Below are 23,501 nucleotides of genomic sequence, written 5' to 3'. Positions count from 1 at the left end.
GCTACATGTATACTCGCCACAGAGTGAACGAGAATTCTGCCGCCGTCGCGGCGGCTCCGAGCTTTATATACCCGGTGACGTCACGGCCAAGCTGTGCCTCCACACTTGCCAGGGCGTGGCTGGTCGAAACCTGCCGAGCCGCCGCCAGAGGCTCCGGCTGCATTCACGGACACCGAGCGTGTTCGGCGCGAACGCGGGGAAACGCGGACGGCGTCGCCAGCTGCTCTGCGCGTTGCCTCGTTGGTGCTGCTACAGTTTCTCTCTCTCTCTCTCTTGCTCTCACTTTCTATTTCTCTCTCCCGAGCATAGCGCGCGCCGCGCGCATGCTCTCCTTCCCTCTCCTTAACGTCCCATGTCAAGGCAACGCCTCTTTATAGAAGGCGTTGGTCAAGGCAACATGTGCACGGCACGGAGAGGAGGCGAACCACACGCCACTCCGGAAGGTGGTTGCTAGGCAACGCGCGGTGACGTCATCGCCAGGTGCATGCCGCTGACTCTACCCTACGCGCGTGGTGTGCGAGGAGGTTAGGTGTCTTGGCAACGCAGCTGTGGCAGGTGGTTGCTAGGCAAAGCGAAGCGACGCACAGCTGGGCCAAGTTTTCTGCTAACGCTCCACGGCCTAACCAAAAACTTAAACAGCTCCGATGTTAAAACTTGATTTAACATGGAAGTTGTAAACGCAATGGTTGTTCAATGCTAAAGAAATACGAAATGGTAAATCCGCTTACACATTTCTGAATTTTTAATTACACTCTGCACAACTGGTTGCTTGTGGCACGCTGTTTTTCAGAACAATGCCCTGTCATTCAGCTTGCTTTTGATCTAGACAGCCTAAGTCCAGACAATAGCTAGCTTACATATGAGCGGACTTGCAAAGCCAATACTGTTTACATCTGTGTCTGGACGTGCAATTCGCAATGCTTCCATTTTTTCTTCTGCTAGTAAGAGTTTCATGTGTTGCACTTGAAAAATGTCCCTGTTGTGTTCCACGTGTTCCATGTTGAAGGCAAACGAATAGCACACTGTGCTTGCTGGCTGAAGCACGTCTTTGTTCACATAGTAGCATTAATGAACTAATTATGCGCTGTTATAGAAGAATGATTATGCATTTTGTTGACTGAGTTAGTGAACCCGCAGTGTGATTTGTGCTAAGCAAAAGCAAGAACATCAACTAATGCCAAGTTTTGACTGATTGCATGAGTGATTGCTCATCTCCTCGCTCCGTCAGTTCGTGGCTTTGCGCCCCTGTAGTTATATTTTACTGACCATTAGCGCCTGCGTGAGGGTCGGGCTGCACCCTTAAGTATATGACAGCAGTAAATGCACGGATATAGTCCTGCGCAGTTACGCTACGCCGGCACTAAGCGGATGCTCTACAGTCTATAGCGCCACCGCGCAGCCAGCGTGACTGGCGGAATTGGCCACGCTTTGGCGTGGCTAGAACATGTCTTAAACATGAATAAGCTTGAATAGAACATGTCATATATCGCGCCAGAGCCGCTAGACCAGAATGCATCGCGCGCTAGCTCCGCTGACCGGCCTACAGCTCGAGTGCAATGAAGAGATTGCTGCGAGTTTGCGCCTTTGCCAAACGAAAATGTGCTCGCTCGCCGCGCCCATCTGCGCATGCGCTGCGGCGACAGCTCATCGCCGAGCTGTTGTGCGTATCACATTGAACCAGCACCACCTATATAGCACAAGGCCTGTGCACTCCGATCCATGACGTCATCCTACCTGGCCCGACTGCCATCTAACGGGGATGCTCCCGAGTAAGCAGCGATGATTTTTGACGTCACCATTTTCGTCACGCCAGGTTTGGCAGTGGAAATTTCGGGCCACGTTGCATGACGTCATAAAGCAGAGTGCACAGGCCTTGTGCTATCTGGGTGGTGTTGGTTGAACGCGTTGAACTAAAGAGGGGCCAAATTTTCAGCGATCCTGGCGTCGCTGGCTACTTCGCCGGCCGCTGCCATATCCGTGCCTTAACGGGTGACAAGGCGACAAACATAGCAGAATATCGACGTGTTTTGTTCCAGGACAACAACTTGGTTTGTAACTGCGCGTAATCAGTTTCGAATATTCAGTTGCGGGCGTGCTCTTGGCACGGCAATAATTAGCGTTCTTGTTTTCGTTCTGAAAACTAGAACTGTGAAAAAAAAAATAACGAGGACAACTACAAGAATGCGGACATAGGGCTGTTTCATTGGAATTAATTTGTAAACCAACCGATCTCGTAGCCTGAATGCATTAGCACAGCGTGTACGTTTCAAGAAGACACGTGAAGAAGAAAGAAAGAAAGGAAGAAATAAACGCAAAGAAAAGTGAAAACACAACAAAAAAGAAGCCGACGAAACGCAAGATCCAGTTTCAAATGCTGATCTGTCAACAGCGCTCCGGGGGGAACTGCTGTTAGCGAGTTTAAATGAGGCCTCGTGTGCCAGAGTGGTTTTCAGTGGTCGCTACCCGCACTCATTCCGATTACTCGACCGAGATCAAAAGCAGCGAAGCGAACAAAACAAAACAACGCATTAAGATGGGAGCTGGGTTAATGGCAGCGTTACGGACAAAAAGCAGCTCTCGCTATCCGCTTCGGAAGCAGGGTTTTCTTTCTCTCTCTTTTCTCTCTCTCTCTCTCTCTGCACGCGGCCGTGTGCAGAGGCGGTGATAAACCTTGCATACGTTTCACCCTCACCCCTGTCCCTTTAAAACTCCCTCTTCCAAACACTCTCTCTATCTCTCCGAATCTCGTTGCCACCACCCGCTGATGCATTTCCTATCTCTCCCCCACTGCCACCCCTATCACTCTATTGGCAGTGGCTTTTCTCCTCTCCTATAAGCGCGGGGTTTTAAGCAAGGCAAGCTGGCGGGCGCCGAAGCATGCTTGTTTCATTTGCGATGGCGTTCAGCGAAGCCCTCTCCGTCAACGGCAACGTTCGCGAACTGAAGAAAAAAAACAGAGAGAAAAAAGAAACGGCTCTTGCTGCAACAACAACCCCCCGACCGTTCCATCGGCACACCGCGTTGCCATCAACGTCGCTTTAAGGCCGACTAGAGCAGCGGGTCCTGTCTCTTAACGAACGCTCGCACGGCCGATATATCCTCCTCAGCAGCGCCAACATCAGCAGCGGCAAGAGGGGAAACAAAACGGAAACAAGCGAAGTACGATGCAATGAAGCAAAAGCAACAAAAAGAGAAAAGCCGGGTAGGGACAGGCAGCTCTGTAAGGGTCGGTGCTATGAGGGAAAGGAGGAGGAGGAGAGAGAAGGGCGAATGAAAAGACGGCGTCGTAAACATGAGCGTTATAAACGTAAGTCACACATACGCATAAGAACGCGGCGTAAGGCGTGCAGCGGCCGGCGTAGGGCATGCCGGGGCGTGTTCGTTCCTTTTGCAGAAGACTTGTTTTGCACGATAGCAGACGACGCAGACGAAGCGGCGTTTGGAAAGGCATAGCGAAGATGCGGGGCACCAGGATTGAAGGATTGGAGGGTATACGCGTAACGTAGACGAAGTTTTAAATGCGTGCAGTGTTCCGAAATCTGCGCGGCTGGGTCGTCTGCTGGTGGACAAAGTCGAGTTCATGAAGATGGCGCCGAGCTTTTGTAATACTGAATGTCTGAGAAGCTTTTGAAATTTCGTTATCTTGATCAGTGGCTTCGAGCTGGACACTTCGAAGTTTCGCTAGCAGGACTGCTGATCGTTCATAAACGTATTATAAACTGCATTGCGGCAATACATTTGTTTATTTATCTCTACATAACTTCCTCTGGAGAACAGTTGATTAAAAGGGTTCTAGACACTCCTTAACCTATATATAGGTCGTATGTGGACTCTTGTGTTCTCTACTTCGTCAACAAATATTGCCTGTAGGTAGTCCACGCGACGTGTCTACAGGCTCTCTAAGGGCCTTTAAACATATTTTTGGCAGTGATGGGCAACATAAGTGATGGGCAACATAAGGAAGGGCTGATGATATATGGAAATTCAGTGTTATGGTGAGTTCGATACGCGAAAGAACGGAATAGTTAGAGTTCTTTCAGGGTGTTCTTGTCATCCTGTGGTCTTGATTAGGCAGATAATGGGGATGAGAACGAGGTGGACAATTCGCTCTTACCTGTAATAAGGTTGTACAGTTCGCAATATTCAGTGGGCAGCGATAGCTGCCCGTTTATGAAAAGACACACAGACCGTCCATTTGCACTCTCCGTAGACATCGTGTAGGTTTGTTGGCCCTCTATAGTCATTTTTAGGTGATTCATGAAGGTGATCGATCCATGAAGGTGATCCATGAAGAATGTATTTGCAATGTTTGACCAAAATCGGACGGCCACAAGTCCATCGCAGACAGCATACCGACTTGTAACATTACAGCTTTTCGGCGAATCGACTATATATGGATATCTTACGGTTTAATAGGACGCGAAGCAATCTGAATAATAAATATGAACCACTAGCCCAGCAACTATAGCACTGAGACTGTGAACAATCTGAATTACGAGTACAAACTCCGTAGATTATTGCTTACACTCTCCAGACGGGGTAGTCCATTTTCGCGCCGGTCGATCAATCGTAAACCCAGAACCCGTTATTACAATCAGCTAGTTAGCGCGTGTTCAGCTGCTTGCATGGTAGCGGCGCCGCTCAGCTTTCGCTTGCGGAGCGTTGCATAGATTTAGTGCGACATGAAAGACGGTACGAGAGCAGGGGGCCAATGGCGCCGTAGACGTTGTTCAAGGAGGCGCGCACGAAGACGTGGTGGCGCTAGCGAGGTTGGCTGGCGCGCTGGTGAAGGGGGGAGGGGGTGGTGTGGATGGGGGCTTTAATCCGCCAGCGGCAGCAACGGCGCGGCAGGCCACTCTGACACCGGAGACAGGAGCGTTGTTCGAGAAGAACGGCTCGGCGCCGAACCCCCCCGCTGCGAACCGGGAGGGTATCGAATATGCTTGTTGCTGCCATGGTTGGAGAGCTGCTGCCACTGCTGCTCCTGCGGCGGTGGCAGCGGACGCGTGACGTCACCGCGCTCCCTACTGCTGCGGCTGCTGCTGCTACTTCTGCTGCTGATGTTGCTGTCGTCTGCTCCGAACCGTCGTCTGCTAGACGCTGCGTCCTTCGCGTCTTGCGAACGACAATTCTTCGCCGCGAACCTCGAACGCTGAGGACTGCGCATTTGGAAGTATATGAGTGGGACCAATATGAAAGAAAACTCCTGACTTTCATTTCTACGCTCTTGAGATGCGTGCGTGCGCGTGTGTGTTTATGAACAGAGCACGTACGTAGATACATCACTGTTTTTATGGAACGGTAAAATAGTCATCATCCAGAGAGCAGGTCGGAGTTACGAACGCGGAGATACTGCCGAGTTGTATGGCAATTTGTCACTGTCAATGGCTCGCCCGCAGCCTCCACGCAACGACCACTGGCCCTTGGTTCATGTCAGATGTCTACAGCGCACATCACCAGCTATGGGACTTGACTTTGGTGTCATGGTGCTTCGCTGCACACACAATATGCACTCTCTTCCTCTTTTCATTCCGCCTTTCCCTTACCCCTTGTGTAGGGTAGCAAACCGGACGTTCATCTGGTTGACCTCCCTGCCTTTCCTCTCTTCGCTTTCTCTCTCTCTTTCACTGTCATGAAAACTTCTTCGACCGTGCGGATTTCCAAGGAACGGACGTGATGTCGCTGCCACATGTGTCAGAATCTGTCTTTATTTTCCCTATGTTGTTCAGGTACAGTAATTAGATCGACTGGGTTTGGGGCCCTTGGGTACATCGCATGGCTGCTGGGGAGCAATATTAACAAGCACATATCTTTTCAGTAAATAGGGAAACGAATATTTAGATGTAGAGACACTGTTTAAGTAATACATTACATGCATGGACAGAAGTCCTAAAAATGAAAGGACTATAAACACACATGTACAATTTGCAGAAGTCAAAACACCAAAACTCGAGCAGGAAGGAAATGTCGCAAAGAAATAGCTAAATACACCCCTACAGGTTATATGCTGTTGAAAACCGCACGTTATCATTGGCTACTACCCCCCCCCCCCCCCCCCCCCAAACGCGCGCACACACATACACGCGCGCACAAACACGCACTCTTTCCTTACGAATGCAAGTGAGGTACACTGGGGAGGGCTGGGGGTAGAGGCGCAATGTACCAACCTCAGATCTACCTTCCAGCTACGGCTGGCTTAGCCACTGGTCAGCGAATTAAGCCTTCTGAGCGAGGGCATCAGTACAGTGACTCTGCAGCCTCGAATACGTAACTGACGCATCTGCGAGGGGTGTGCGACCAAGGCATCCTCCGCTGGGTAAGCACAGTGCGATTCAGCAGAGTTGAAGTTCCCTTTGGGAGGGGGGATATCCCCCACTGTTTGCCGTCAAGACCCGGTTCAGCCTTTTCCCCCCCCATTCCTTTCATTTTGACGCCAGATGGCGCCGCCTGACATGAAAAGCGGGCGGTGGCGTGACGTCGAAGTGAAACGGGAAGCCCCGCGTACGTTACAACGTCCTTCCTGCCTTTCATATCCTTCCTGACTTCCTCTTTCTCCGTTTTTTTTTTTTTTTTTTTTTTTTCTCGTCTGCTCGGAACGAGGGCGAAAGTCTGCGAACGGGCTGGAAAATGAGATTACGCAACCGGCCCTGCTGCTCTGTTTGTCCGAGAGGAATGCATTATAGTAGAAGTGGAGGGTGTGGTGCTTGACCTACAGGGCGCGAGGGTGTGTAAGGCGCATTGTAGTGCATGTGCGTGCGTATTCGCGTACGTACTTACGTGTGTGTGTGTGTGAGAGAGAGAGAGGTGAGAGAGAGAGGAGAGAGAGAGAGGTTGGCTGGGCAAGAAGCGGGGCGAGGGGCCAGAGTTAGGGTGCGGGGGTACGTTGGGAAGTGCAGGGGGATGATGCGGGTTGTAGCTGGAATTGCGCGTGCCTTGTCATTCAGCGCGGAGGTGATGGGCGTCCATGTTTGACCAGTTTCCGGGACGGGGGCGTATCTGTGCGCTTTGGGCCTCCGGATTGAGTGATACATGTGCGCCAACGGAAGAACAACGCTATCGCCGGTGTTGAATGGAGGCAAAATCAGTTTCACGGCCGCGGCTCTCCCGAGGGAAATTGGGATGGCACAATGCACGACCCTAACTGGTGACGCAGCAAAAGCAAACAACTTATATAGCTGCATTATTGGCAGCTATATTGCACGGCCTCTACCAGGAGACATGGCAGGGAGATTGTACGCGCGGTTTTGATTGTGCTTGCTTTATTTCTCGGGACGTTGCAAAAAGCAAACGAGGCGGGTGTGCTCTCAGCCTATACTGGTAACGGTCAAGGGGCCGTTCTCTGCACCTTTCTTTCTTTATTTCTTCTTTTGTGTGTGTGTGTGTTGATACCTTAAGGGACGCAGTCACAATTATTACCGTCGGATAAGCGTTCCAAACAAATCTACGACACGCGTAATTGAAACAAAAAAAAAAAAACAATAAAACAACAGAGGCCTTCCACTACTGAGAAGATGGGCCAGCGAGAGGGCTGAGAGGCCAGCGAAGCTGTGACTGTGGTGGGTCTGCTATAGTGAATATTGCTATAGTGAATTTATGTATTATCGTTATTGACTATATTGAGCGTCCTTCGGCATGTTCGTCAAAGAGCAAGGATACCGGCGTCTTGTTTTTCGCCCGGAGCGATGGCCAAGTGGTACGTTTGCTGCGCCAAGTCCGCCCCATTGTCATAGACTAGCGTATGAGCCGCAGCGTTCATAGCCGCGGCACATTGCACGGCGTCATCAGGATCCTGGACGTCCCGATCCTGGAAGATGCGGTTAAACGAGCGTCCGTCCCATAGCGAGTCCAAACGGCAACTGCTGATAACAGCGCTAGCGCGATCTATACGTCACGGAGGCAAAGGGGCACAACGATTGGTAGGGACGTGCCGCCGCCGAGTATCGCGACACTGCGAGGGGTATAACAATGTGCCATCCATCATCCGTTTTGACACCTGGGGAGTATTCTGTAAGAGTCCACCTAGTGGACTGTCCACTTCGGCTGTCGCACCACGAGCGCGAAGGAGACTGGCTGGCACCTTCGCGCTCGTGGTGCTGGAACCAATGGCGACAGCCGAAGTGGACAGTCCAATAGGTGAACTCTTACAAAAGCCCCCCCCCCCCCCCCCTCCCCTGCGCTAAGTAAGGGCACAACTGGTGGGAAACCGCCACGCACATGGAGCCAAAAATTGGTGTTCTACCCGTCGTTTTGTCTACGGACGCGATCCGCCAGAACCTAGCCATAGACAGCTTCGCTGTAGAAAAAAAAAATAGAGCAAACAGGGGCAGATATGACCCTTAATCGGTCTCCTCTCTCTGCGAGTCCGATGGTCATCTGAGAGTGAGCGTATTCGGACACGGTTTTTTAACCTTTTCTTTTTCTTGTTTTTTTCGGAAATATAGCTTCGGAACAGATAAATATAGGGAAAGTAGTTTCTCCGGCAAGAAGCTGTTGCAAGCTCTCTCTACATAGAGTGTGCCTTTCTCACGCATAAGTTCAATGCAAATATGTTTATAGAGACGATCAGGTCTCTAGTCCTGTGATGTAAACAAAAGCTCAAGAGCGGCCCTGCAGTCCATGAAGTCGCCACGTACGCAGGAGCAACTCGTCATGGACATCAGACGCCTATGCATCAAAGCCTGTTAATTGCACCACAGCGCTGTGCTGCAGTGGTTACCAGCCGACCTGCGGCGTACAAGGTAACGTCCATGCTAGAACTACACAAAACCTTCATCAACTGTGCTGCCGCAACTGGACACGAAACTTCGAGAGAAATAGTATACATACCTGTCTCTAGAAAAGACGCGCCGACACTGGTATTATCTGCACACGCTTGGCGTTTGCAGTGATCCCTCTGGACAGATGCAGTTGCCATCAGTACGGACCCCTAAATAAAATCGATAAATCTTAGGAGTTCTTATATATGCCACGAGGCCTCAATAGGCAATACCAAACATGGCTGTATACTGCATCAGACTCAACGTGGCCTACGCGAACTACGGAAATGAACATCGTGGTTGCTTAGTGACTTTGGCAGTCGCGCTTGGCTTTTGCATATGGTAAAAGACCGATTGCTAGTGTAGAAAGTGAAGCCGAAAGTTTCCTGTTTGCTGGAATTCCGCGCTCGAATCGCAATGTTGGTACATCAGCGTAACGCTCACAGATTTGAAAGACACTTCTACCATGTTCGAGTGCGGAGTATGTTCTCAAAACTTGCAATGTTATGAGTCTTAATTCGTTTAATTTGCGATGTAATTTTTTTATTTCATCGATAAGCAATTAACTAGTACCTACCAGAGGCGGTCTAAGTCAATGACGTCACTGGAAACGTGTGCGAGAACTGCATTATGATGTGACCACCCATCTTATTCTTATATATTATTGTTTCTTTTTTTGCGTTTTTTGAGGCTTGCGAAGCGTTCATTCACGACCAGTGTGCCCTTATTGGTATTTCACACAATATAAGCCTACATAACAAGCATTAGTTGATATTCATGTTTCGTCTACTTTTAACTTGGGAATGCCCGTAAGCGCACATGTTAAAATTGGTAAGTGACGCGAAGGCTCATAAAACTGACACGCACTCCGACATACCGAATTACCAACTGCTAATAAACTGAAATAGCCGGACGAATATATTGCAAAGGTCACAAGTGCAATTGTACATTGTAAATAAGATTGGCAGGGCGTGATGTACTCGCAATGGCGAAGTTGCATGCCGAACAGTTCTTACCGGAGGTGTACAACATTTGCCCTTGCGCGGCGAAATAACGTATGAACGAGTCCCACATGGAAGGTCGCAGTGCTTTCAGGCGATATCCACGCCCCGACAGATGCTCTCGAATGTCGGTTTGCTATCGATGATGAAAAAAAAAAAAAAGGGTTGATGTGTCGCTTGCCTCTGTTTGCCAAATGGGCGCGATAAGAGACCCACGGCAAGGTGTGTGATACCGTGCAGCACCGGTTCCTTTCGGTTCCACCTTATCAGCATGATATTTCCCGTCAGTCGTCAACTTTGATGCGCTGGAGTCAGGTTGACGAGCTTTTTTTTTTTTTTTTTCCTGGATTTCCGCATTGCGAGAGGGCTCGCAGAGAAGACAGCCCTTGAGTAACATCCCGGTTTCCTTTCTTATCGAGCCATTATATCTTGGGATTTTGCTTTGAGTGAAGAATACCTGCGTCCATTGTTATCAGCATCAAAATAGCACCGTGCCAAGCAATGCTGGTTTTGTTTAGCCATTGAGCAACCTTTCTTCGAAGCAACCTTTCTGCATCAAATCGCACGTCCTTTTAACCCCGCATGCTCAATGAAACGTTCTGGAAACACTTCGATAGAACATTCGCAAGTATGTTCCCCAAAAAATCCCTTTGTGTGGTAAATTAAGATTAATTTAATTAATCGATGGATAGATTGATGCTATGAGCGTCCCCGTTGTGACGGGGCAGTTGGTTGTGCCACCGAGCTCTTGTTATTATATTGCTCAATGTCCTACCTGTCATAACAAAAAAAAAAAAACGAAAAAAAAACCCCTCCGAAGAATTTCTATCACCATACTTTCTGAACCCCTATTGAGAACTTTGTTGTTGTGCGCCTCTGTTGTTTGTCGTTTCCCTACTTCCCTTCCACCAATCTTCCAATCGCCTCTTACTAATCTCTATTGCGGACATGGTTACTTTCCCCACGCTCTCGCTGAACGATATGGCTCAGGAGGAACGCCATCTGGTGTTGGAAAACTTTGACCACGTGGGGTTCTTTAACGTGCCCCCAATGCACGCCACACGGGCATTAATTTCCACTTTGCCCCCATTCAAATGCGTCCGCCAGCGGCCGGGATTTGATCCCGCGACCTCGTGCTCAGCAGGGAAACGCCATAGTCGCTAAGCCACCACTGAGAGTGTTTCCCTCGCACACTGCGGTTAGATAAGTAACTGGAACGCATGGAGTATTTCGCATGGCATCGTGGGGACGGACGCTATTCCTTTGGGGTTGCTATGCCACTTTCTTTCGTATATTACAGCGTAGCTGTTTACCCCTAGCCGCCGTACGCATCCCCGGCATGCGTTCCCAGAGAGCGCAGCCTAGGGCGGCTTACGTCTGCGTCAGCGCGCGTGGACAGGAATGGAGACGATACGATAGGACAGGATTGTGCACGTGGCCAGGGCTTTTGTGGTGATGACGTCGCGCGCGTTTATGGGAAGAAGGGAGAAGAGGGACGGGTTTGTCGACACCGATGCAGGAATGGAGACGGGTAGGGGGAGAGGGGGACAACCGTCAGTTCGAAGAGGAAGGACGTGTGACGAGGGAGCTCCTGAACACCACCTTGAGATGTAGTGAACGCGGTTTAAACGCTGGATCCGATACCTCAAAGAGGTGTGACGTAATGCTAATGTATTGCTCTCGCCATTGTCTTTTTGACGTCAACTGCAGTTGTCTTTTACCACCAGGAATAAACTGTAGTAACACTCCTGCCCTGATAATTAAGTGGTCAACCGGCATTGTTTCCCTCCATTCAAGTGATTGAAATAAGGATTGGTGCTTCCCATGAAATACATTCTAATGGTTTGTTTTGACCCAGAAATATTTGTCGTTTAGGGGAGCAGTTTTAGAAAAGCTTTAAAAGAACCTTGTGTAACTATCGTGGTTGAAACGAAATAGCTCTACGTTGCAGTACTTCGTAATTCGACTCCGTGCACGACACTGTGCTAGGGATACTATAGTTTCGTCGCGCAACAGGTGTGTTCTCATGTAGGCGTCTTCGAAAACCGTGTTGTGGATACAATGTCAGCCCTAACTGCGTCCTCTGGTTGCCCCGGCGCTGCCGAGCACGTTCCAATAGTGTGTCGTGTGGTGCGATAACGGCGTCCTTTCTGCCTGGACATCTACGCGACTTCATGTGGCGTCTAGGGTGGCACGCGCTACCAACGCGTGACAGACTAGAGTAGTGGGACGTGGCCCCATCTTCGCTGTGTCCCAATTGCCCCGTAACCGCCGCACTCGTTTTCCACTTCTGGAGAGACTCTACTCTGAGCTACTGTCGTTTCTGTCAGAGGAGTTCCTTCGACAGTGGTCATGCCGTTTCTTCCTGTCGGTGGCTGATGGACGCGTATGGCTTGATTTCTGACCAGCCTGGCTCCTGTAGCCATGCCATCAAAAGTGTTCATTGAGTGTACTTAGTATGTAGGCGCCCGCGATTTCCGCGTGTGCGTGCTCTTGTATGCGTGATAATTTTTGTATATACACATCACATAGCATCACTACAAAATTATGCGCAGTGCCTCTGTCACATGATCATTATAAATAACCATTGTGCGCACTGTATATATTCAACACCATTTTATATCATGTGGCAATTAGTTAATGTGTAACTGTGCGTTTCCGTGGGTCTATGTGGTTATGTTTTATAGAGTCTGAACTCGGGCATTTCTTTGAAAACGTGCAGTGTATACAATGCTCCGTACTTTGTATATGTTATCGTCCTGGTGGAGTCGTGCCATAATTGTGACTCAGTGTTCGAATCGTCTTTTGTTGAAATAAACTTTTTGTAGCGGAACGGTAAAGCAAAAGACCAAATCAGCTTAGATCGACTGTATTCAAAACTCTATTTCCCGTAATATGGCGGTCACAGGTTGATTACTAGAAACCTAGCAAAGAGAATGAAAGCTTCCACTCAATTATTTTTTTTAATTTTGCACCGTAGCCCCGGAGCTGGTACGTCAGTGTGATGTCACGCATTTCAAAATATTTTATTGTATTTGAGCCGTTGTAGCGAAGTTCAGCCTCTGGCTTCTTTAGAACACGCTGCAGCCCATCCTCACGCATAGAAAATTAACAACTAGATCCGAGAAGATGTCTTCAAGATCGATGACGCCTTCGTGAACTGCAGCGCGAACTTCACGGCGGCTTTGCCTACGGGGCACGAACGAGGGTATCGCCACGGGTCCTTCACTTTAGCGTCTTTTTAGGCTTACTCTACTAGGACGGTAATTTACTTACACAGTTCCACTTATACACCTCTCTTTAGTGTGTCTTTAAGCAACCAGATTTACTTTCGCGGTCAAACATTCATCAAGCTCAGCCTCGCCCCGTGCTTCCAGCTTAACGACCTCTTCGAATTCCGTGACGCCCGAAGTCCTTGCACAGCTTCTCTTATTGGGGCGACAAACGAACGACCACTTCTGCTCGCTGAGCTGCGACGAAAAAAAAAAAAAAAACGGGCAGAAAGCCGTGGAAAATAAAATGGCCGGTGCTTGGCGGCGCGCGCGCGCGCAGCTGAATTCGTTCCGAACAATTTTCGCCGCCTCCGAGTGAGAGAGAGAGTCAACGACCTCGAGCGCGCGAAGTCGGCGGCGTCAGCGGCCACAAGTCAGCGGGACGTAGGCGCGCGCCTGTCAACGAGCGCTGCAACGCGAAAGACAAACGTCCGACTCCCAACTTTCACATCACCCCCCAAACACACACCACGTCACACTACTGTCCACCGTCCCTCTGAAACAGTACAAACTCTCATCGGTTACTCTGTATGTGGCTGCTGTCTGTTGGTACAACGTGAATTTTAGAGAGTTTTAGAATAGGGGCCCCAAAGAGCTATGCTCTAACTCCCTATAATTGACTGCTATGCTCGCAAGTGCCTAGAGAGAGAGAAACGAAGGATGGAAAGGGTACGCTTTATTATATTTCTTCCCTTTCCTTCTTATCTATTATTCCCCTTTCACGTGCTTAGTTTTAACCTCCCTCTACTTCCCTCTTCATGATGAATGTTATTTGCGCACCACTTGAAACGAGGACTAGAAACGACAGAGACAAGCGCAAACTTTCAACTGGTTTTAATGGCAGAAAGGCGAGTGGTTTTATGCGCACCTGTGACGAAACATGAAAAACGTTATAAAATATGCATGTGTAATCACACAACAGACTTGTACACGTGCATTCGCAATTCGCAATGCACACAGACGGTCGCGCCGCGTAGTGGCCAGCGAGAGAAATATTTCAAAGAGTATCCGCACAGTCAATGGCACAGCGTTACCGTGTGGCTCTCTATGCGCGGGCGCGTTCTGTTTTCTTAACAGCTTCTGCATACGCCATGGGAGAAAAAAAAAGTGTTGCGTACCTCAGTGCACCAACCGAGGGGTGAAGGATGAGATAAGCCTTGATTTGTTTCCGCTGGACGCGCATCTTAAAACGAAGTCGGCGGTGAAGCTGTGGATCGGCAAGCCTGTGACTCCGCCAATGAAAGTTTGTAGCGCACACTTCGTCGCCGAAGACTTCTTCTGGAGCAACATCGGTTAGCAGAATGCTAATCGTTGACATTGTTCACGAAAGCATAAAGATTACGCTTTTACGATGTGGTAGTTGTAGCTTACATGAACGGCACGTTCAATGCGGCACGAAAAGACAAGCTAACAAGCTCGCGCCTATGCCTTACTACGTCCGAACGCTACTGCTACAGCTCAATATTTGTAAATAAGGCTGCCCAAACTCTCCCGCAACAGTTGATTATTTGTAGAGCCATTTAGGCAGCTGGTGACTGGTTTTCGAGCGTAACTGACGGAGCGTAACTAGGTTCGGAGCTTCGTGCCGATCGCTAGCTCTGTGGTATATTTGCTTGCACTGACCTTTTTTTATTATTATTATTGATTGGAAAGCAAGATCGGTGCAAAAAAAAAAAAAAACAGATCGGCGTGCAGACACGGACACAAGAGAAGTGGACAACACAAACGCCGTTCGCGTTGTCCACTTCTCTTGTGTCCGTGTCTGCACGCCTTACCTATTTTGCATTATGAATCCTTACCAACTAGCTCAGCTCTCTGTCGTTCCAAGATCGGTGTACGTTTTCTTACTTAAACCGAAAACGCTGCACTCCAGCCATAGCCTTCGTTCTAGATATGTTTCGCGTCGCATGCATCATTCAGAAAGGTTAAGGGCGTAATTCGCCGTAAGATAACAAGCACGCACGCACTTCTCGTTAGGCACGCTTTTGGTTATGCAGCGACATTCCGCAGCCGATGAGAATAAAATCTGAAAAATAAGAATACACTCGGCATGCGACGAGAATGATGAGAAAAAGCCCGGCGTGCTACCACACGGACGCGCAGTCGCCTATTCTGATACTCTCTCGGTCCGCCATCATGGATCGCCTCGCGCGCCACCTGTAGTCCGTGTGCATTGCGAATAGCAGTCGAAAGTTAAAACCATTTGAACGTTTGCGCTTGTGTCTGTCGTTTCTAGTCCTGGTTTCAAGTGGTGCGCAAATAACGCTTACCACCAAGAGGGAAAGGTAAGGAGGTTAACCCAGGACGTGTCCGGTTGGCTACCCTACACTTGGGGAGGGGAAATGAGAAGAATAGATAAGAATAGAAGCAAAATAATAAGGGGTCAATCAGTCGCACAGGAATATCGGCTGTCACAAGCGTCCGTACAATCCATAACCCACCAGAAAGTTGCAGAAGGGCTTTTGTGGCCTTTTCCATGCAAGAATGCATAAGCCATTGTCCAGAGATCTTTTACGTACTGAACAAACTTTGATCTGATTTGCTACTCGCCGTCCTGGCTGCCGATGGGCGCAAGGTCCCGGGTTCAATTCAGTGCTTGAAATCTAACCCGCTATATGATCGTAATTTGTCGACTTGGTGCCGCGGATAAATATGGCTCTACCTGACCCTTCCCAAATGTCTATGCAGCGCATCACGCTGGCGTGTGCTGTATCTTTGAAGACTGCTGCCTACAATGCGTATCATTTGCTTTTGGTGGCACGAAAATTACCTTCAAATAAATTTGTGGCCATATTTCATTCCATTATGATTGCGAAGTCCGAAGAATCACGTGCTGCACAACACCTTGAGCTGTTGGCCGTTCATGTAAAAAAGGAAAAAAAAAGCTTTCGATTTATTGGCAAAAACTTCGGTGGGACATTTTTTTTCTTTATTTTTTCCTCCGTCTTCCGTCGTTCAGATGCACGTAATATAAAATTTGCATTTCATTAGAAATCTTAGTACCAGAAAGGTTTAAAAATTGGCGTTCTGCCTGTTGGGTTTGAGCAAAAGGACACCACGTGTCACTGGTAGAGACTGGTTTGTGCCACGGTACGTCAGGTGTTAACTGCCGAGAATGTCAACGACCTCCGCGTGAGTCACCGTGGCACTCACGTGGGCGGGGACAAAAGCGCGTTGCTTGAGGTGTCGGAGACGCAGGCCGCGAAGAAAACAAATCACCTCCATTAGTTTCGCCACTTCCATAGAACGCGGGAGATGTCACGGTTGTCGCCCCCACAATGCTCTCTGTGACAGGTATTGTCGAAGGTTTGACCACAACAGCGAGGCAAGGAATCCGCGGCAGAACCGACGATCTGTACAGAAAAAAAAAATGTTCCACAGTATCAATCAAATTACTTATCTTAAGTTTGACGGGAAGCCGAACGAAAATTAAATCAGCCATTGCTCAAACGTCATAACGCAATACACAAGAAATAGACGCGGGAGTTGTTTTCTGGTGAGTCAGAAGAACTCAACGCATGACTCAAGAAATTTCTCAAGCGCGTTGAAAGGCTCAAAAGGACACGCTGAGGCGCTGCGGGCGTGTCATCCAAAGCTTGACATTCGAGAGACCTGGGGCTGTTGAACTTCCGAAATATGAGCAAACTAATGTTTTCTTTTCCGTCTGACGATGTATGCGAAATGTTTATCAAGCTAAACCGGAGTAGCTAACGATGAGGAGACGAAGAACATAGTAAATGAAATTCTAAAGTTTCGCGCGCGACAACCACAATCTGATTATGAGGCACGCAGTAGTGGGGAGACTCCGGATTAACTTAGGCAACCGGCGGGGTTCTCTAACGCGCACCCAGTGACACGAGCGTTCTTGTATTCCACCGCCTTTGGAATGCGGCTGCCGCGACCGGATTCGAACCTGGGACCCTGTGCTCAGCAGCGCCGAAGAACATATACAGCGAATAGATTCACAACCTCGCATGAAGTGTGCCGATAACCTGCAAAGTTGCGTCATGCGCTACTGAACAGCGATACCACACTTCAAAAGACAGGCGATCCTGTATATAGCGCTAACCTGCCTAAGAATATGCTGGACTTTCTCTTTTTTAATAATGCGAAACATTACGTGAAAATCCGGCGGCGGCGATGGTACCAAAAATGGACGACAGCGCAGAAGCAAGAACACGTCAAAAGTGTTCCTGTAAACAAGGCAAATCAATGGCTTTGAAAAGAAAAGTCCTTTTTTTTTTTTTTTTTTTTTTTCATGGGCGTCTTCTGCGCATACGCACCCGGAATACTCTGACAGCGCCACTAACGGTGAGCGCCTGAAACATTTTTTTTTTTTTTTTTTTTTTTTTCACATCCGCCACAGAGAACGCTCGTACGGGCTCTTCGTGTTCACCGTACTGGTCCTTTGCAGGCAGGATCGCAGCTTTTTTCTTTTCTGCAATGCCGCAGCGATGTGCTGCCGTAGGCTGCAGTAATGCCAGCGGGAAGCCTCCAAACGTGCGATTTTTTAGGTTTCCTGCCGCGACGCTTCAGGCAACGAGAAGAAGGAAATGGGTGCAAGCAATACATCGCGTCAACGTCGACGGATCGCCGTGGGAACCGACCGCCAACTCCCGAGTCTGCAGCAATCACTTCGTAACAGGTAAAGAAACAGTGACTCGATGTTCCTTATTACTAGATCAACAGCGCGTCTGCTTAGCCCATAAATGTTTCAACCGAGCTCTTTCCGAACGGACTGTGGCAGGGCGGCCATCGTGTATTTTTGTTTAGCACGTGATGTTGGCTGTGTTAGCGCACTGTTAGAGTAACTTGTGTCGTGCACGCGTTAATAACCGAAATACAAAAAGAAATGTTCAAACGTGACATTTTATCGCAGGAGCGCCATCACGCTTTATCACCCACCCGGACTACGTGCCGTCGGTTTTCAAGCACACGGCAATGAGATGCCCTGGGTCCACCGCTCGCTTTGACAGACTGAAGAAACGGCAAGGTAGGTATAGACTGTGTGTGACGCTGTTTGACGTCCGTCAACTGTCAGCAGTTGCGACCTTACAGTAATCTTTCTTCATTTTGTAATCGGCACTTGATCTTATCTTTCATTATCATATCGCGTAGTGCTGATTGCGCCGGTTCTCGTGCGATTGCCGAAGCCAAGCAGCATCGTGCAGTACTTGAGAGTGAAGGCTTCCCGAACACCGAGTGTTGATTCCTCTTCCTATCACAAAATAGCTCACGCTGTCGTCTTGGGCGAGTCAGTTACGGTATCGGCATCTAGATGCTCCCTTCTCTAAACACCAACCTATTTTTAATGCAACGATTATAGGGCGCTCTGTTTAACATGCCTCTTTCTGTTGCAAAGTGAGCTTAAGCGATCACTTATTTATGAGAAGTACAACGTCCATTTATATTTGACGTTGCACCTATTTTATTAGTCCTATATCGAAATTTGTTACACTGTAGTGAAATATATTTTTAATTTTATTCATCAGCTTCAAGATTGGCCGATGCAAGTAGCCAAGCTGGTAGCAGTGCAGCCACGTCAGCTGTTGAACACGGGACCCTACCGAGCGTAGCAGCAAGCCGGGTGGGAGTTGAACCCGGGCCTGTGGATTGCGAGACGAGCGCGCTACCGACACCACGGCGGCTCCACGGTTCTGACTGATTAAGGCGTGCCTAGTGCTTGCGTCATTGGTCACGTGACGGCGCAGCCAATGGGGAGGAGGTGGCCTCGCGTCATGAGTGTATAAAATGAATGTATAAAATAAACAAAAAAGCATTAATGGCCACTTAAACGCCACCGAGCGGTCCTTCGAGTTCTGAACTCCTTGGGGGCAAGTGAGTGCATTCAGACGCTTGGCGTATTTTGATTGAGCCTTACCGTGGTGCACTTAAAACGCAGGCGAGAGCTTGGGCGGGCAAGGCACGCGCCGAAAGAGAAACATTTCACCAAAGCGACTATAATGCTTTCACACGTAAGCAGTGTTAAGTGTCTCTGCCGAACTTAAAACCGATGCCTAGCAAACCATGCATCTGTAAAGCATATCGTGAAATAATAAAATTGATTGATTGATTGAATTTAAGCTGTGTCTCGAAATGAAGTAAACTATTCCCTGAAACACCCGGTACACAATACTTGTGCTGACTGAAAAAAAATATTATACCGGGCGTGTTTTTCTTCTTCTTTTTTTTACAGATTATACTGAATTGTTTATAAACCTCCTGTGGCAGATAGCACAATATAAGTCATTGAGCTGCAGTACTCGAAGAAGCGGACACTGCTTGCACGAGAAATCGAAATGCATGGTTAAGTAATCGACAATACATTGCTGTTTATGTTAATTGTTTGTGTTTGCGTCAATTGAGTATGCTGCGCGTACATTATTTACGTTGTCTGTGTTAGGTGTCCTCCCTCATGGTTGCTATGCGTACCTTTCCTGAATCGCCCCCTCTCCCCCCCCCCCCTTTACTTTATGCTCCACTTGGTCTCTCTAAGAAATGCTTACATAAACAAAATAAAAAAATGATGTAAATAAATCATTAACTAATAAATAACTGATCATTATTATTCTTGTCTGTCATGAAAAGTTGCGTTTCTCACTGCAAGCCTGAAACAGAGGCTAATGAGAGGCGAATTACGTAAAGCGTGGCCTCCGGTATCGGCGACACTCTCGAGCCGCCAGCCATCTCGAAGGCCGGGCGAAACTCGAGTAAGCCCGGAACGAGAGGAGGAGGAGAGCGAGGAGGTTAACGGCCGGGCGATCGACCTCCCGCTGCGACCCTGTGAGCCGGACGAGTCAACTTGTTTTGTTTACAAGCGAGGCCCTTGACCTCCCCCGCGTCTGTCTGTCAAGGTGACTCAGCGACACACACACACCTGTCCGCGCGGTGGGCGGAAATGCCTCACCTGTTCGTCGAATTCATTTCTAAAAGAGGAAACGATTCTCTCTTTATTGCCGCATTTTGTCTGCGCGACATTGTCCGACGTTTTATGGCTTCAGCGGGATCTCCCCTACCTTTGTTTTTTCTAATTCCTTTCTGCTCTCAAATTCTTGGGATGGCTGTATCGTTTTAAAGAGGTGTTTTTATGGGGATATTACTTTATTAGTTCAAATAGTTCTTTTTAAATTTTTAGTCGCATTAGCTACATTCGCCCTGCTCGGATGGGTTATACCTGAAGAGGTGAACGACACTTGCAGCGAGAGACAGCAACGTCCAAATAGATGTAACTACAAAAGATTTATTGACTTTTGAGTTTTTCTCTTTTTTTTTTTCACTTTAGGGTGCATGCTGCAACTGCGATACCGAAGCCCAGCAGTCGTGAAGTCACATTTGCTTACAGACATCCCGAGACCAGCATCAAATTTGACGTATCCGTCTCCGAAATCTGCTGAAATATGCATTGGCATTCCAGTTAGGATTGTCTCTAAATGCGTGACGCACGCTTTTGGAAAACTGTTAACTGGTACGACAATGTATCTTGTAGCGCAGTTTAAGGCTTGTATCACAACTCACTGCTGCTTGTCTTCATTTTGCCAGTTACATGCGCCCTAATGTGAATAATTAAAAAGAAAGATTAATTAGTGGACCTTTTTGGTTAGTTACCTGGACACTCCTATTTGTTTAGCTGTGCTGTTTAGTTTACCGCTATTGCTCGTTGTACTAAATAGGGGTTTGATTCTTGGCAGCGACGAGTTGCATTCTTGTGGGGGCTGAGTGTAAAAACACTAGTTCGTGTGGTGCTTAGATTTCAATATAATCCGCGGCACTGATCCCATTGGCTGTTGTACGACTTCTACTTATTGCATGAATTAACCAATCAATCAATCGGCCAACCAATTACCTGTGTTGTTCCTCAATGAGTGAATCATGACCGTCTGTTCCTCACTGTTCACGCGAAAGTGCCTGAGGTGCGCTAGCTTATGAACGCATTACTATGCCGGATAGGGTTCACTAAACGTACGGTTACTCCGTGGCGTAGCACTCTCCAACCTAGGCGTAAGCACGAGCGGGCATTCCAAAACTTCATCTATAACGGTCGATCAATCATCAGGAAGGCTCCACTCGGAAGCAATGTGCGGAGGCTAGCCCCCAACGAATCCTAATGATGATGATGATGGTGATGATATAGGGAGTTGTATAACGCAAGGGGCCACTTATAGCCAAAGAGCGTCAACTAACCAATCCTGGCCAGCTGAAAGGCATATTCAGGTATGGTCTCTTTCAATCAAAGCCAAAACACGCTGAATTATACGCCGTCTACGGATGCTTTTAATTTGCAACAACATGCCAGAAATGGGCGTTCATCAACTTTGTGCCTCCGAGCCTGCCGCTGTACATATATATAGCAGTCACATGATTTGGAGTCGGAAAAATAGTAATGAAGAAACAAATAGACAACGTTCCAGGAAGACCTACGTGAAATGCCATTAGAGCACCAACTCACGCGGGAATTAGCGGCAAACTTTGAGAAACCATGAGCGACAGTTCCTGCTGCACTATCTCGTTTCAACTGGTGCTCTCCTGTGTTTTCTTCGGGGTGAGATCAGTAAACATTTAGCCAGACACCGCGGTACAAGTCCTTAAGAAAAAGAAATATTAAAGAATGATAGAAATAAAGGAAAACCTAAGAGACATGTGTGCGCCAAATTCCACAGCAAGATCTGCGTACAGGGACCCGGAAAATCCTTGCAGCAGGCGAGGCCTAATCACCGCGTCAGAGGAAGACCCACCTTCCTCCCTTCTCCCCGAAACTTTTCCCTAACAAGTTCATCGCCCTTCGGCCAGCGGCACAGCTCCGGGCTTCGATCGCTGATGCGAGGAAGAGCGTTAATTTTGATGGCCGCCCTCCGCCGCCGCCGCTGCCGCCCGGTGCAAAAACGCAGCTTACCGCCACTGGCGATAGAGGGCGCTAAGTGGCACAGGGGCGCCCTCCCTCGGCAAAACGTTGCGACGATCTCTCGTGCCGAGAATGCCGCACCGGCTGTACGCGCATTGGCATGGCGGCCCCGCTCCATATCGACCACCACCTGTGAATGCATCGAACGACACACAAAAGTTCGCTAACTTCCAAACGCAACGCTTCACGTCGTAGACTGATGACAGTTCCTTGACCCTGACGGGGGCGCTGGCCCTAGAATCATCCGCGCCGGAGGTGGTGTTGAATTGTTTGTTTTGTTTTTAGAGGTTGACTCTTCAATCAATTGCTCGCTCAACGCGCTCTGGATTTGCTTTATTGTTATTATTTTTATCGGAATGCGACACACAGCAGTGGTCGCCGTTTGCGTATTTGAGCTCTGATCGAAGAATGCGTTTCAGGATCGCCGGATTGACCAATCTCAACCAGCTGTTGCGGTACAGTCAGTCTAGATTACGCCGCGGATGGAGAGAAGTAAAAAAATGTACACGGGACCATGGAGTGCAAATTAAACCGGACCTTTACTGACGTTGCACGAATTGATATACGCATGCCCTAAAATTGTAAACGAAAGATATAAAACAAGTGAATGCTGTACCCGCATCAGTGCATCATAGTTTATTTTTTCTTTAGTAAGAAGAAAATGAGTACAAAAGACTTTGTCGCTGTATTCAGGAAATGGCAAAAGATATATTGTGCGCTACTTGATACCTGAACAAAAGAGACAGAAATGTAGAGACAAACTGTGGAAGTCTTCCGCCGAAATATTACAGTTGAAACAGTCCGCTCATGCCGCAATTCCTTTCCATAAACTACGGAAGACGACGTTCGCGCCTCCAGTTCACATAGAGAATGAAGAATGATACACGTGACGCGGTCTCACGTGCTTTCAGTTGAGAAATTTGTTGAAATTGGGATAGAAAACTTCGCGCAAGTCTATCGATCACTTTGCGGTGACGTCGTTTGCGAGCGTTTACTTGGGTTAACGAATCCAAGTATCTATATGTATATTTTTTCTATATAACTCTGTATTTATCTATATTTATTTGGTTTACACACGTAAAAAAATATCACAGAGAATAGGAAGAGAGCTAGCTGGCCACTGGCCATCAGGAGGGGCTCAACGCCTACCTGCTCTAGAAGAGAAGCGGTACATAGAAAAAGAATAGTGAGTGAACAACAGGAGAGATATTAAGAGGGAGGAAATGAAGGAGAGGAGAGATGAACAACACAACATCACGCACTCATCGGGCGGCACTTAACGTCCGGCAGACTGTGCACAAATTAGCACAGCGAATATTGAGCAATATGGTAGGCTATAATCGGGAGTAGTGGATTTTTTGACAGGCTCTGCAAGTTCGCTGCGCGAGTGACCTTTTCTTTATTATTATTATTATTATTATTATTATTATTATTATTATTATTATTATTATTATTATTATTATTATTATTATTATTATTATTATTATTATTGTTGTTGTTGTTGTTGTTGTTGTTGTTGTTCTTGCATTGCGCGTGTAAGCAAATGCAATCAAACAATCTTCACTTTCGCCTT

At 48.1% G+C, this 23,501-nt stretch overlaps 1 long non-coding RNA gene across 1 annotated transcript; it reads left to right on the top strand.

Annotated features, from left to right (window-relative positions):
- The first annotated feature begins 17,392 nt into the window (after positions 1–17,392).
- On the top strand, positions 17,393–19,162 carry LOC125940885 (uncharacterized). The gene is made up of 3 exons (XR_007464059.1): positions 17,393–17,674; positions 17,909–18,022; positions 18,522–19,162. It is a non-coding gene; the product is annotated as an uncharacterized LOC125940885 (long non-coding RNA).
- The last annotated feature ends 4,339 nt before the right edge of the window (positions 19,163–23,501 follow it).

This window comes from Dermacentor silvarum, chromosome 10 (genome assembly GCF_013339745.2).
Source record: "Dermacentor silvarum isolate Dsil-2018 chromosome 10, BIME_Dsil_1.4, whole genome shotgun sequence".
Classification (NCBI taxonomy): Eukaryota; Metazoa; Arthropoda; class Arachnida; order Ixodida; family Ixodidae; genus Dermacentor; species Dermacentor silvarum.
The sequence above is the reverse complement of the archived record's forward strand: the minus strand, read 5'-3'. Positions and strand labels throughout refer to the sequence as shown.